Source organism: Rhinopithecus bieti, unplaced genomic scaffold, assembly GCF_001698545.2.
Source record: "Rhinopithecus bieti isolate Rb0 unplaced genomic scaffold, ASM169854v2 scaffold_50877, whole genome shotgun sequence".
Lineage (NCBI taxonomy): Eukaryota > Metazoa > Chordata > Mammalia > Primates > Cercopithecidae > Rhinopithecus > Rhinopithecus bieti.
In genome coordinates this window covers 4073805-4089485 of record NW_016821745.1, presented here as the reverse complement: position 1 = coordinate 4089485, position 15681 = coordinate 4073805, and positions in this window count along the sequence as shown.

Sequence of the window (15681 nt, the reverse complement as noted above, 5' to 3'; positions counted from 1 at the left end):
GAGGTCTCTGCTATGTACCCCGAGGCTCACCACAGTGTCTCCCTTCTCAAGACCTTGCCCACCAAATTCCAGGGACTCCCAATCCCAGTCTCAGCCTTCTCAATTTAGCGAGCCTGCTGTGTTCTGCCTGGTTGCCCTGCATGCACTGCTGTTCAGAGTGATTCCAGATACAAAGGCAGGGGCACAATGAGGCTGATCTCATCTGTTTTTCTTCTCTCAGAAACTAGATTCCTGCACTGTCTCTTGTTCAACATATGAAAAGAGTTCTTTTATACATTTATCCTGCTTTCTGATTATTACAGCAAGAGGTCAATCTGGTATTAGTTGCTCCTGGCCAGAAGCAGACGCGATCGTACAATTTTGTCTACAAAGATAGCACTTTGAAACATTTCTTTCTATGTCTTACTGAAAGATGTTTCTATCTTGGTGATGGCTTTATTATATATATGTTTATTTTTGCTATTCAGCTACATAGAACACAAATACACACATCACAAATTTTGCTTCCGTCTCTCTTCTCAAAATGTTTTAAGCTACTGATAATAATAATGCCCTATATTTGCATGGTATGTCTGATTTTGAAAGTGCTTTCACATTCTTTAGCTCATCCAATTTTTAAAAATCTTTGTGTAAATAAAAGTCTCATTTGTCAAAGCTTAAACTTAGATATATTGAGTGAATTTCCCAAAGTTAAGCTACAAGTTGCTCAAGTCCCCGGCCAAGCCTTACCTAATGTCATATTTATTTTGGATGCTGCATGTACCAGTAACTAAGGGTAGCAATATGATGGCATTGTGATCTCATCGCAGGCATGTTAGGTTGTTTGAGATCTTCTCAGGGTCGCATTAGACTTTTACCACCACTCCTACCAGGAAAATAGAGCTTAATGACTGGTATAAAAAACCAACCTTCTTCATAAATCAGTTCTTATTTTTGCACCACCATTGCAGTGAGGATATTATGAACTCTTACAAAATGGGTAGGAGTCGCTGAGCAACATGACTGGTCAATAACAGCACTCAGCCTGATGTATAACTCTTTATGCTCATACAGGTAGAAATTCATTAGCCACATTGCACTCCTTCATATTGCCACCCATAAAAAAGACAAAAAAGGTACTGGGGAAAAAGCTTTAACACGCTTCTTATAACCTTTTTCCCTCTCTTGTAACTTAACGCAAATATACTACAGGCTTTCAGATCCCTGTTAGAAAAAGAAGTTGAACGGACACTGCAGCTTCAGGGAAAATAAGGCACTGAATTTCAGACATTAATGTCGCCACCTTTTTGGAGACAAAATCAGAAAACTATTGGTAGTAGAGCAAACCAAAAATATTTAGTTTCAATTGTGAATCAGAAATGAAATAATAGGTTAGTAAGAACTTAATCTCTGAGCAAAAATATATTTTATTTATGCAAAATGTTATGCAATTAGTATTGCATTGGCTGCAGGGAAGGAGGATAAGGCGCTCATTAGTGAAGAAGCAGAAAGCAAAGCCCCCTGAAGAAGCTCACATTCACTCTAAAGCTATAATTCTCTCATGTGAACGTCACAGAAACAATGCAAGATAATGTACACCTGTTAGTGTAGAATATACAGTATATTCAATACAATTCAGAGAATTGAGAGATGCATGAGAATCAATTGAACAAAACTCACTATACAGAATTGAGGTTTTTTTTTTTTTGAGACGGAGTCTCACTCTGTCACCCGGGCTGGAGTGCAGTGGCCGGATCTCAGCTCACTGCAAGCTCTGCCTCCCGGGTTCACGCCATTCTCCTGCCTCAGCCTCCCGAGTAGCTGGGACTACAGGCGCCCGCCACCTCGCCCGGCTAGGTTTTGTATTTTTTAGTAGAGACGGGGTTTCACCGTGTTAGCCAGGATGGTCTCGATCTCTTGACCTCATGATCCGCCTGTCTCGGCCTCCCAAAGTGCTGGGATTACAGGCTTGAGCCACCGCGCCCGGCCCAGAATTGAGTTTTGAACTGGACCTTATTTATAAGACAGGAGAATTTAGGATAAGAGAGCCTGACATCCATTTAGGAAAAGAAAGCCTGAGATTTAATAGATAGGTGAAGAAAAAAAGGCAGAAGCCAAACTGTCACTTACTAGCCACTAGGTAGTCATAAAAAATTAACATTTTAAGTCTCAGTTTCTTTATCTGTAAAATAAATGCAGGTCATACTACACTGCAGTGAAGTTAGTGTTTCAGTCAGGATAGGCTAAGAACACTGCAGAAAAAAATCAAAATTCTCATTGGGTCAAAATATAGTTTTATTCCTTATTCCTGCTACATGTCCACCGTGGGTGAGCACGGAATGTTGCTCATTGTCCTCCCTCTGGGGCCCAGGCTGACGCTGCAACCATCATCTTAATGCATTTAATCTTTGGGTCAGAGAGAAAAGAGAGACTTGGAGGAAGATTTCAAGTCAGCAGTTAAATGTTCAGTCTGGAAGTGACATACTCACAATTCATTGCCCAGAACTTGCCACACCTACCGCAATGGGGCCAGGAATAGAATCCTATCACATGTCTAGAATGTGGAAAAATAAAAAATATTTTGTTCACAATATTCGTGTTTACTGCAGATAGGTTCTTTGAGGATTGTGTGAACCAGTACATATCAAGGTCTTAGCACCATGAATGAACCATATTGACTTCTCAGTAAATAGTAGCTTTTATAGGTGTGAAGGCATGATCCTGTGACATTTTAGTAAATACAAAATCACATGCTCTCTAATAATTATTTTACCATATTGTTTGCAATATGTATGACCTTAAGATAAATTTTATTATAACTGTTTTATAAATAAGGAAACAGAGTAATTAAGCAATTTCCTTCATGTTACAGCTATTAGCCAGCTAAGTATGAACTGTTACCCACGTAAGTCTGACTCTAAATGCTATTTCCAGTATGCAGCATTGCCTTTTTAAAACTTTCTTTTCAATTCTACTATCTGTATGAAATAAGTGGAGTTGTGCAAGTGCAATTCACTTCATATAAAAAAAATATTTAGGCCCAGGGCCGGTGGCTCCAAGCCTGTTAATCCCAGCACTTGGGAGGCCGAGACGGGCGGATCACGAGGTCAGGAGATCGAGACCATCCTGGCTAACACGGTGAAACCCGTCTCTACTAAAAATACAAAAAAACTAGCCAGGCGAGGTGGCGGGTGCCGCTGTAGTACCCAGCTACTGGGAGGCTGAGGCAGGAGAAATAGCGGGGACCCGGGAGGTGGACGTGCAGTGAGCTGAGATCCGGCCACTGCACTCCCAGCCTGGGGACAGAGCGAGACTCTGTCTCCAAAAAAAAAAAAAAAAAAAAAAAAATTATTTAAAAATACATTTTACTAAATATATATTCTATGCTGCTAGACATTCTTATAGGTTCTATGGATTAAGGGATAAAAGATCCCTGCCTTCAAGTTGTCCAAATAACAGTGGGGAAGATAAACAAATAAACAGAAACTGGCAATACTGTGTAATAAGTACCGTATCAGAAGATGTTAGTAAATGCAATGGAAACACAGAGGAGAAACAATTAGCCCAGAATAAATGTGTCAGGGAAAGCTGTGTAAGACAGATACCAGGCTGAGTCTGCAAAGTCTAGTGGAAGATAGTTGAGAAAAAGAGAATGGGGTGGAGGTATATGTTCCAGGCTCAGAAAGCAATATGTACAATGGCATGAGAATTAGAAAGCAGGACACAAACCAGGAAACCCAGAAACTGATTATGGCTGTAATATAGAGTGGGGGTGTTGGTAGGGGAATCGCAAGAGCCAAACCTATGTAGTAGACATTGTAGATCTTGAAGGGCTTTCTGTGCTGTCCTGAGAGTTTTGGATTCTATTCTGAAGGCAATGAAGATCCATCGAATACTGTCAAGCAAAAAGCTGACATGATTAGACTAGCGTTTTAGAAAAGATCATTCTAGCAGATGAGATGAATTCGAATTAGAAGGGGCTGGACCTGAGATGAGGAAATGAGGAAGGTGGCTTCTTAATTAATTGTGGCAAATGCTGATTAAGAGTTGAACTAACACAGTAGAAGTAAAGATGGAATAAAGGAAATGTATACATGAAATACATTAAGCTTTTTTTTTTTTTTTTTTTTTTTTACCCCTGAGTCCCTCTGTTTCTTGTTCTCTTTGATGGGTCCACTCTTACCTGAGATATTTTCATGTATAACTCATGCTCATCATTCAAGTTCTACATCAAAATCCCCTTCTCAGAGTTCTTCCCTTACCATCCCTCTAATGTCAACTCTTTACTGTCCTTCCTCTAGCCACTATCCGTTCGTAATTCTCTGTCCACTATATTGACTAAAGGACAGCCTCTTGCAGCGTGTATCATCATCTGAAATAACATTAGGCATTTGTCGACTGGTGTCTTCTTTTGTTTAGTTTGCCGGCGTAGTATCGAGAATAGTTGCCAGCATAGAAAAAGTACTCAAAACTTCATTCTAGAAATTCAATAAAGTGGATTTATTAAATGGACAGTTAACAGGCATATCAAAGCAGAATTCTCCAATATTTTACATACAGACCAAGGCTTCAGGATAGAAGCTTGATCTGAAGATACTTATTTGTAAGTCATTATCCCACAGAGAGGACGAAAAGCTCATATATCAGTTTAGATGCCTTAAGCTTCAACTATGAGAATACCCAAATAAAATTAGCACAAATGATAGGGATTTTATACTATTTTGCATAAGAATAAGTTCAGGTAGAGGTAGATAGGCACAGGGTTGGTTAATTTATCTACAATAAAGTCAGGGGTCTAGATCAACTTCTCTGTGATTGACAGATAGTCTCCAAAGACAGCTGCCTTTAATACCTTCCCTTCCATCTATGTACATATTTATCACTCCTCACATCAACATGTATAGCCTATTTCTCTTTCCCTTCTATCATAAGTGTTTGTATTTTTGAAAACATGGAGAATGCATCATTAACATTTATACATGTTACTATATGTACACTTTGCCTCACTGGGAAAAATATGTGCTAAGACAACCTAACACCATGTTAATGGTAGAATCTAGGTGGTGGGGAAATGAATTTTCAATGTAGAATTCTCTCAACTTTACTGTAGGTTTTATTTTCTTATAATAAATGTTGGAGAAAATAACTGGCTTATGTACCCAAATACTCAATTTTATAAGACTTCTCTGGGTAAAAATGTGTTTCCAGTAAAGCTGCCAGCATCATCTTTCAACAGTCTGGATATAACAATACTGAGTGTACACTGAGTGTCTCTTGGGTGCTGCTGTATAGTCTGGTATGTGGCACATAAAATTCTGGAAAAAATGGGGCATAGATCCTGGCTTTGAGGGGCTTACAGTTTGGCATATCATCAATAACAACGAAATGCTAGAGTTTCTCTTATAGAAGCATCGACAGGGCACGATAGTAACAAAGAGGTGACACTGTAACCAAATCAATGAATTTACTTTGGGGATGAGGTTTGACAGATAAAGAAAAATTAAACCAGCTGGCGATGGTGGCTCACGCCTGTAACCCCAGCACTTTGGGAGGCCAAGGCGGGAGGATCACAAGGTCAGGAAATCGAGACCATCCTGGCTAACACGGTGAAACGCCGTCTCTACTAAAAATACAAAAAACTAGTCGGGCGTGGTGGTGGGCGCCTGTAGTCCCAGCTACTCGGGAGGCTGAGGCAGGAGAATGGTGTGAACCCGGGAGGTGGAGCTTGCAGTGAGCTGAGATTGCACCACTGCACTCCAGCCCGGGCGACAGAGTGAGACTGTGTCTCACCAAAAAAAAAAAAAAAAAAAAAGGATTTATCAACCGAGCATGGTGGCTCACACCTGTAATCTCAACCCTTTGGAAGGCTGAGGCGGGCAGATCACCTGAGGTCAGGAGTTCATGACCATCCTGGGCAACATGGTGAAACCCCGTTTCTACTAAAAATACAAAAATTAGCTGGGCCTGGTGGTGTACGCCTGTAGTCCCAGCTACTCGGGAGGCTGAGGCAGGAGAATGGCATGAACCTGGGAGGCGGAGCTTACAGTGAGCCAAGACTGCGCCACTGCACTCCAGCCTGGGCGACAGAGTGANAAAAAAAAAAAAAAAAAAAAGGATTTATCAACCGAGCATGGTGGCTCACACCTGTAATCTCAACCCTTTGGAAGGCTGAGGCGGGCAGATCACCTGAGGTCAGGAGTTCATGACCATCCTGGGCAACATGGTGAAACCCCGTTTCTACTAAAATACAAAATTAGCTGGGCCTGGTGGTGTACGCCTGTAGTCCCAGCTACTCGGGAGGCTGAGGCAGGAGAATGGCATGAACCTGGGAGGCGGAGCTTACAGTGAGCCAAGACTGCGCCACTGCACTCCAGCCTGGGCGACAGAGTGAGACTCCGTCTCAAGAAAAAAAAAAAAAAAAGAAGAAGAAAAATTAAACCAGACAGGGAAGCGAGGAGGAGGTGAGCAGGAAGGAAAAGTCACACCAGAGGGATAGCATATGAGGGAGGATGGTTTGGGTAACTGTAAAATATTGACTGTTGCTAGAACAATAGAAGATTAAGATGAGTGCTGAGGGATGGGATTTGAAGGGTAGAGAATGACCACCTTGTTTAGGACTGATGGAGAAACAATGGCATTTGCATTTCAGGACAGTGTAGATTGATAAATGTTGAGAAAGATCACGGGTAAATGATCATTAGCTTGCCAATTATGCAGAATGGCAAGGCAGATGAACTCTTTCTTTAGAGACAGATGAGGAAAAGCCTTAGATATATGGGAAGAGAAAATAGCTAAAAAGCAAATGAATTCTTCCCACACGTATAGTTTATTTCCATGAATGTTGGGACGTGGCATTGGTTGTGCCAGAGACTTAAGGTATCATTTGGATGTAGGGTGATCGATTCGTTCACCTTCAGGTAGAGAATCATTGCTTCAAAGAAGAGAAATATCAGAATAAACAGTATTAGCAAATTGAGGTTGTATTTCCGAAGTCCTACAGGTTCCAAACCTCCCATTTAAAGAAGAGCTATTTGTTGCAATCATCTGAAATTCTGTCAGATTTGCAGAGTTAAGCAACTGAATGTTTAAATTGAATGAACATTCTGGTAATGAATAGATGATCAATTTTAAATAAATCAGAGACCAAATATAAACACTTAACACTAAGATTGTAGGGAAATTTGTTCCTCCTCCAACCATTCTAGTTATGAACATCAAGGTTCATAATGAGGCAAACTGTGAAATCCATGCTTTATTTCTGTTTTGTTGTTTTTGGTGGTGCAGGTACCATAGAAACACTAAACTACCAGCAAATAGGCTTCAAATGCAAATAAACACTTGATAGAATGCCCCATAAACTAGGGTTTACTGTATTTGGAAAACATCAATGAAATCACCACATATAAGTTTTATGTTATGGAATTGAAATAACTTTTTAATGTTTCCGAGAAAGAATGAGGTAATTTTAGATGCATCTGCCCCTCCCTGCCAGAGGCTTTTACTTCTTTAATGCAAAATAGAGAACATTCTGGAAAATATATGAATGGCTATGTGTTTCTACATATTTAAAAGGAAATTGCTTAATCCATCAAGGTATTTTCCCTAGGAAAATCGCTTGGAAGGGATTGCCCATGTCTTTTGTTTTTGAGAGATGCCAGCGTGGTTTTGAAAATTGACGCATACTTTCCCAGTCATCTCTGGAAGGACGTTTTGACCACTGCTCTGAGACATGCAGTGACTTTCCATTCTACAGGGTTCTTACCCTTTCCTCTACCACACAGCGCTTTTTACTCTACTTGTTGGCTCATGTCCAAATATAATATCACCAGTGTGGAAGGGTCTGACTGGTGTTCCTTTCCAAATACTCTTCCTATTTTCCTCCCTGAGGCCTTATTACCCCTCCATCACTGCCATTTCAGTCATGAAATTCTATCACTAGAGTGAACTCAGGGTGATCTACTGCTAATTCCCCTTTCCCCTTCTCCACCTAGAGAATTACTTCCATTTTGAAATTAAACCTGCAATTGAAAATATCAAGGAGACCAAAGTGTGGGGCATTTTACACTCTTTATACCATTTTATTTGCTACCATCTGGAATGTAATATCCCTCTTAAAATGTGGAATTTAGAATGTGAACCTCAATATCCAATCAGATATCAACCTTAAAACATCTACTTAAAAATTAAAAGTTGGTCCTGAAATTTTTTGCAAAGTCAGAAAGTAAGAAAGTGAAATCAAAATAAAAGTGATAAGAGCTTGTCAAAAGGTGATAGTACCCTGCTTGAAAGAACTCCCAATGACCAAACCAGGAACAATCTGAAAAAGAAAATAAATACTGAAATTGTTTGAATATAACTCAAAGTATAAATCATAACTTGAGAATCTATACTGGTAAGAATAAATAATCAAATAAATAAATGAATGGAGAATAAAGAAAACTTGTTCCTTACAGAAAATTTCCAAGGAGGAAATGTGAGAGATAGAAAATCATCATTAGAACACTATAACAGTAATTGTTTCAAGCAAGAGCCTCTGACGAATGCTAAAATTAGGAAACAGAAATGTAAGGTGAAAAACTTTGTGTAGCTTCAATGCATCACCCACTAAATATGTATTAATTACAAAGAGAAAAGTAATGCCTTTACAGTTGAGCAGTCTTGAAGATAACACCTTAACGAAGTGTTCACTTTGGTTATTTACTAATAAAACGTGTTAGTATCATGTGCCCCTAATATAATGCACAAATTAAGCAAATGACAATAACGTCACATCATCCTTGTGAAATTTTCCCCTAAAATCTGCAACTTCAATTTAACCATGAAAAAAATCAGACAAGCCCAAACTGAAGGACGTTTTATAAAATACTTGACCATTATTCCTTAAACGTGTCAAAGATATGAAGGAAAGACAAGGAAAACCTGAGGAATGGCCACAGATTGGAGAAGATGATGGAGACACGCAACCAATTACAACATTGTATTAATTCATTTTCACACTGCTGATAAAGACATACCTGAGATGGGGCAATTTATAAAGAAAAAGAGTTTTAATGGACTCACAGTTCCACATGGCTGGGGTGGCCTCACAATCATGGTGGAAAATGAAAGGCACATCTTACATGGTGGCAGACAAGAGAGAATTTGTGCAGGGAAACTCTTATAAAATCATCAGATCTTGTGAGACTTATTCACTATCACAAGAACAGCATGGGAGAGATCTACCTCCATGATTCAATTACTTCCCACTGGATCCCTCCCACGACATGTGGGCGTTGTGGAAACTACATTACAAGATGAGATTTGGGTGGGGACACAGCCAAACCATATCAAACATAAAAGTCTGGATTGCATTTTGGATTCACATAAAAACATTAGAAGGAAAACTGGCAAAATCTAAATAAAGTTCATCATTTACTTAATATATACCAGTGTTGACTTCCCTGTATTGACAGTTGTGCCATGGTTATAAGAGATATTAACAACAGGGGAAGCTGAGTGAAGGGAACACTGAAAATTTGTAATGTCTTTGCACATTTTCTAAAAGTTTGGCATTCTTTCAAAACAGTAAGTTTTTTTTAAGTGTAGGGTATTCCTGAGATTAGAATACTCTTTTAACATTCATGTAACATGGAGGGGTTATATTAAGCTTAAAATTAGCCACATCATCTAGGTCTTTGTCACATAAACTAAAGCTCCTGATTCTATTTTTGTGCAATTGAATTTCTGTGAACTTAAGTGCAAAAGCTTAAATTTATCATTATTAAAAAATCACTAGTGGGGAGGTAGGGATGAATAGGTGAAAAATACTCCATTCCCCACCTATTTTTAGGGCAGTGAAGCTATTCTGTCTGATACTATAACAGTGGGCACATGACATTATGGATTTGTCAAAACCCATGGTACATGCAATACCAAGAGGGAACTCTGAAGGTAAACTATGAACTTTGGGTTGTGATGATGAACCAGGGTAGGTTCATTCATTGTAACAAATGTACCACTCTGGTGGGAGTGTGAATGGTCGGGGTTCTGTGCATGTGTTGGGGCAGGGAATATATAGGAATTCTCTACACTTTTCACTCTGTTTTACTGTGACTCTAAAACTGCTCTTTTAAAAAAGTCTAGCAATATCAAAAAAAATAATCATTATAGCTTTTACCAACTATTTTAACTAAATGAGGTCTTTTTGAGTGCTGAGTCCATTATTCAATATATGTATTACTATTCTTAGGAGGCAAAATTATGAAGACTTTAAATTACACAACTGAATTTTATATTATAAATAAAATATATATCATTTATAATCATAGAACATATTTATATTGTAACTACCACATTCAGATTTTCAAACTTGGCACTTTCAGTGTGTTGTTTTGTTCATCTTGCAAGCCATTACATCTATGAAGCACTTCGTGATATACTGTGTTTTCACAAATACTATGCAATTTGGCATTCACGGTTGCAAGCCAACTGCTGCACCACGCTTCTAGAATATAGAACTATGACATTGTAAGAGAAGCATGATGGGATCTGTGGCATAGGATCATCCACTGAGTAACTATGTTGATTGGAGATTGCAATGGACCACCACATACCTCTCCAGATCACTCCCTTCTATTTGCCACCCAGGAGAGCCTACACATACCCACAGAGATGGAATAAAAAGAGGCAAAACATTAATCCAACTGCTTCTTGAAGCAGTTCTCAAATTTTTTTCTTGTGAGAATAGACTGCTATAACACAATCTTTTAAACAGAAAAGGGGTAAATTGGAGGTAGATTTCCAGATTTCCATGTTAGTTTAGAAGAGGTATTCAGACAATGCTCTGGCCTCAAAGATCCTGGGACTGGTATTGCCCCATCTGCTCATTTATTTAGCTAGCTTTGCCCAGAACTCAGTAATTTACCAAAGAAACATAAGTCAGAATGGAAAATCACCCTCTCCCAGAGCTTCCATGTCTTGCTAAATATTTCAAAAAAAGCAATAGAGTAGGAAAAAAGCTGTCAGGCAAATAAACTCATAGCCTTCCAACTATAACAATCACAGGGACCTTGGCTCAACTTTAAAAGGTCCACCCCCACTTAAAATTTTACCCCTATTGATTGAGATGTCTACAGAAATGGTCAACAAAAGAGGCATTGGGAAAAAAAGAATTTCCCCTTTTAAATCATGGGCCGATTAAATATCTTAGTTGCCCTGTAAGACAGAATCATGAAGCTGATCAGATTCTCGTGTTAACTGTCAACATTGTCAAAACTCCAAGGAATCACCTAGCTAATTTTAATAATTTCTTTCAATCAATAAGGATAAACTAAACTTGAAGTAAATGGGGAAATGTGTATTGTTTTGGTAGATACCAAGACAACTCTACATTAAATCCTATGAGAATACATCAAAAACTTCCACAGAGTAACAAAAATATCTCAATGTTGGGCGTTTCCAGTCAAGTTCAAAGAGTTTCTTTATTGAAACCCATAACTGTCACCCTTGGCATCTTCCCTTAAAGTTACATCTTTCTTTTACATGATACTGCCCCTGTAAATTTCCTCAGTAGAGAAGGAAATTTAATTTGGCCTCTTACTTGCTTTTCAAAGTAAGAGGTCAAGTTAAATTTTCCTCAGGATAAATAACCTTAGTTATACCAGATTCATCAGATATCGAAACATTGTATGTTCCCAGGTCCAAATTGATTGTCCTGAAGAGACTATTAAAGTCTGTACAAATGTAAATATTATAGATCTCTCTGAAATTTCTGTTAGCTATGGACCTCTTCTTCCACAAAGATAGAAAAAATCGAAAGTGCCAGACATATTAAAATCCAGAATGATCTTTCAAAACCACGTCCTAGGTTACCTTGGTATCCCTTAAAACTTGAAGAAATGCAAGGACTCACTCCTATAATAGATGTAATTACACTGAACCTGTGTCCTCAGACAGTGTTTTCAGCATCCAGAGATGGACACTCAAAGTAAAGGCTGTTGCATACCTAACGACCCCTCCCACCCACACTCCTCATGTCAGGTAGAGCTCTTCATCACAAGGCAGGTTCGAGCCCCTTGTCACAGCTCATCATTTCACTCTTTTGCATTTAAATAAAAAATGCCAGCTTCCTATCCCCCACCCCTCCCACTGTTCCATGACCAGTTGAGGTTCACAGGCCTTAGTCAGAACCTGGCCCCTCCACTGAGACCCCATTCTCACGCCTCCTGCAAGAGCCCATCTCAGCCAGGTTTCTGCATCCCTCCGGATCCTACTCTGAGGGACAGGTAGATGTATGGGCTGGTGCAAGATGGAGACAGGACCTTTAGTGGAGGCTTTGTGAGCTAATTTTGAGTGTACGAAGCTCACCTCCTCCTCCCCAGAGGCCGGTTACAGCTCTCTTCCCACTCTTGCCTTTTCTGCTTGTTACAGGACAGGGCTCTGGCAGACTGCCCACTGGCTAACAACTAGAGACAGCTCTGTAATGCACTGGGCTTAAAATATGGTAATTACTTAATAAATACTTGTGGATGGCTGTCTGCACAGTGATCAGAAACCCATTCTTTAAGACTATTTTTGACAACAGACATTTCAAATGCTATGTTAATTCAATTTTTCTACTATTTTGTAAAATAGAAGGAAATCAGGAGAAGAAAAAGGGTGAGAAATCACGGGTTACAAATCAGCACTTGCTGTTTCTGTTTCATGGTGTTCACGACAGCCACCGTGTCACCTGGCTGGAGTGTCACTGCATTGAATGCAGCCTGAACGTGATGAGTCAGCCTCTAAGGTCCACTGTGGATCTTCAACCTGTCCTCCTGGCCCAGGAGACAGGCCTGTGCCCTCCCTTCTCCCTGTAGTTAGCCTCTTTGCACACATTCCCTCACACCCTGGCCCCAAAGGGTTCCTTGAAAATGGGTAGCCATGTTGGGTTTAATATTTAAAAACGTGGAAAATAAATGTTGGTAAAGAGGTGGAAGATTGGAGCCCTTGTCTACTGCTAGTGGGAATATAAAATGGTGCAGCCATTGCAGGAAATAATTTAGTGGCACTTCAGAAAGGTACACGTAAAATTATCACGTGACCCAGCCATTCCGCTTCAGGGTATACACGCACAAGAACAGAAAACTGAGACTCAGATACTTGTACACCAAGGTTCATTGCAGCATCACTCACAACAGGAAGTAGATAGAAACAACTGGAGTCTATCAACAGATTAACGAATAAACGAAATGTAAATGTGATATTATTCAGCCATAAAAAGAACGAAGCTTTGATACATACTTCAATGTGGATGAACCTTGAAAACATAGTGCTAAGTAGACTAAACCAGGCACAAAAGTACAAATATCATATGATACCACTTAAATGATATATCTAGAACTGGCAAATTCATAGAGACAGAAATTAAATCAGAGTTTACCAGGGGCTGAGGGATGGGAGGGTCAAAGTTATTGCCTCTAATAGCTACAATTTCTTTGGGGTGATTAAAACCTTTTGGGAATAGTGATGATTGTTGTAGAACATGATAAATGTAATCAATGCCACTGAATTGTACTCTTAAAATGGCTAAAATGCAAATCTTATGTTATGTATATTTTACGAGAATTTGTTTTTTAACCAAAACAAAGGGCAGTCACAGCAGTATTTTGGAAATTAGCACCTGAAGAAGCTTCAACTGCCCAGGCGAATTCTTCACAATTAGCTTCTCAGGGACACCTTCCTAGGAACTCTAAACCCAGGTTCCAAACATTCACGTAGTGCCAGCCAGAGCGCAGGAAAGAAATGCTGGAGGCAAGAGGGCGACTGGAAGGTAACAGAGCCAAGGAATCAGGACTTACAAATCAAGGCCCAGCAGGAGTTGGGCTCCCATTTGGGGCCCTGTGCATTTTAGCGATAGGGTGGTGAGGAAACGGGAAAGGAAGGCACAGGCTGTGCCATCAGGACCACAGCAAGAAACTCTGGCAGCTTCTCAATTTCTCAGGCAATGGCTGAGGCCAGGGGAGTGCATGGAGCTCCTGGTGCACTCAGTATTCTACACATGTGCATATATTCTAGAACATCAATGTTCTGTAATTACTAGAATCAGTGTTTTACACCTAATGCTGGCCTCAGGGGGTGAGGGCAATTCTCTAGATCCATGCCCGTCTCTCTGGGTCTGCCTCATGCAAAATCCTGGGGGTTCCTTTTGGTTTCCGTCCTCCATTCTATCAACACCCTATTCCTATCTCTTCCCTTCTCCCCACTTTCTCCTCTGCATTCCTAAATGGGTGTGAATTGGCAACTGAGATGTAATTCATTCAAACTAAGGTGTTAATGGATGGCTAATTGATACATTACCCTTTCTGAAAAACCACAGCATTTTACCTGTGACTTTTATGCCTTGCATCAGAGGAGAGGCTGATAGCCATTCTAGTCACTAACAGCCTTACTTTTCATTTTCCACTCCCAAGATATTTGCATTCAAAAAGGAACTCTTTATGGTGGGGGGGAGGTGTGAGCCTGAGCTATAGATAGTGAATATGACAAGTCAGGGGAGGGACCTCCGAAATTTAACCTCATACATGAATATTATTTATAAGGTGGACTACGCTTTGCACTGCACTCCCAATGACTTTTCCGCAAAAAATAACGTTAAAAGGCAATTGGTTAGAGTAGTGAAGTATTTCTAAGATCAAGCCTGAATTTTTTATGGATGAACAGAAAGTAGAAAGGAATGTTCAATTCCATGTCACTTGGAATCTTGGATCACAGTGGCCCTGACCCTACCCCCAGGTAGTCATAACCCTACAGGGGCAGACTGCAGCAGCCTCCGCTTCCTAATGTCCCCTGCCCATCAGTTGCTTAAGCTCAGAAACGGGTTTCCAGGCACTGTCTAAAGAAGTATGCTGATGTCCCTCTAGCCCCACTATGTCCCCACTTGAATCCAGGACTAGAGGGCATTGGGAAAGAAGGGACAAGAACAGAAGAAACAATAACTTTTTGAAATATTTGCAATGCCCAGGGATTTCCAGAAAAAGAAAGAGAATGGAACACGGGGGCCTATGTTAAAATTCCGCCCCTGGGTCCTGATCCAAACCTTGAAGATAAAGAAATTGATGGAATTCCTACCCAGAAGCAGTCCTTCATCATTCCTCGCTCCTATCCCAACTCATGGACCTTTCTTCCCACAGTCATCTGCTGTGCTCTAGACCTGTTGGGTAAGCCGATCATGCCTCTGAAATGGAAAAGGGTGATCATGGCTTAACGTGTTGATCTTTTCTGCTGCCAGAGCTTTCTTGTTATGTTTCGTATGTTTTTGTTTTAATCCAGTGGATTCAACGATTTAAGTCAGTGGCTGTCAAACATTAGCTTGTATCAGAATCATCTGGAAGGTCTGGTAAAAAAAACAAAAACGAAAAACAAAACAGATTTCAGCAGTGCGCGGTGGCTCACGCCTGTAATCCCAACACTTTGGGAGGCTGAGGAGGGCAGATCACGAGGTCATGAGATCGAGACCATCCTGGCTAACACCGTGAAACCCCGTCTCTACTAAAAATAAAATAAAATAAAATAAAAAATTTAGCCTGGCGCGGTGGAGGGCGCCTGTAGTCCCAGCTACTTGGGAGGCTGAGGCAGGAGAACAGGGTGAACCCAGGAGGCGGAGCTTGCAGTGAGCTGAGATCGCGCCTTTGCACTCCAGCCTGGGTGACAGAGTGAGACTCCATCTCGAAAAGAAAGAAAGAA